Below are 915 nucleotides of genomic sequence, written 5' to 3'. Positions count from 1 at the left end.
GGCAGGGTCCTGCCCCACCCTCCACTCACAGCAGCAAGCAAAGGAGCGGCTCAGAGGATGCTGTTTTTCTCAGAAGTGTGCACACAGTGCATTTATGTCCTTCTACGACGGGGTTACAGTGTTGGTGGGTAAGGGAAGAGCAACCAACGTCATCTACCTGGACTTGTGCAAAGCATTTGACACTGTCCTGCACAACATCCTTGTCTCTAAATTGGGGAGACATGGATTTGACGGATGGACCACTCGGTGGATAAGGAATTGGCGGGATGGTCACACTCAAAGAGCTGCGGTCAACGGCTTGATGTCCAAGTGGAGACAAGTGGCATTCCTCAGGGGTCAGTATTGGGACTGGCGCTATTCATCTTTGTCGGTGACATGGACAGCGAGATTGAGTGCACACTCAGCAAGTTTGCAGATGACACCAAACTGTGTGGTGCAGTCAACATGCTGGAGGGAAGGGACGCGATCCAGAGGGTCCTTGACAGGCTGGAGAGGTGGGCCTGTGTGAACCTCATGAAGTTCAACAAGGCCAAGTACAAGGTCCTGCACATGGGTTCGGGCAACCCCTGGTATCAATACAGGCTGGGTGGAGAATGGATTGAGAGAGCCCTGAGGAGAAGGACTTGGGGGTGTTGGTTGATGAGAAGCTCAACATGACCTGGCAATGAGTGCTCGCAGCCCAGAAGGCCAATCGTATCCTGGGCTGCATCAAAAGAAGCGTGGCCAGCAGGTTGAGGGAGGTGACTCTCCCCCTCTACTCTGCTCTTGTGAGACCCCACCTGGAGTCCTGTGTCCAGCTCTGGGGCCCCCAACATAAGAAGGACATGGACCTGTTAGAGCGAGTCCAGAGGAGGGCCATGAAGATCATCAGAGAACTGGAGCACCTCTCCTATGAAGAAAGGCTGAGACAGTTGG

The sequence above is a fragment of the Pygoscelis adeliae genome, unplaced genomic scaffold (genome assembly GCF_000699105.1).
Source record: "Pygoscelis adeliae isolate BGI_AS28 unplaced genomic scaffold, ASM69910v1 Scaffold17, whole genome shotgun sequence".
NCBI lineage: Eukaryota > Metazoa > Chordata > Aves > Sphenisciformes > Spheniscidae > Pygoscelis > Pygoscelis adeliae.
This window is presented reverse-complemented; position numbering follows the sequence as displayed.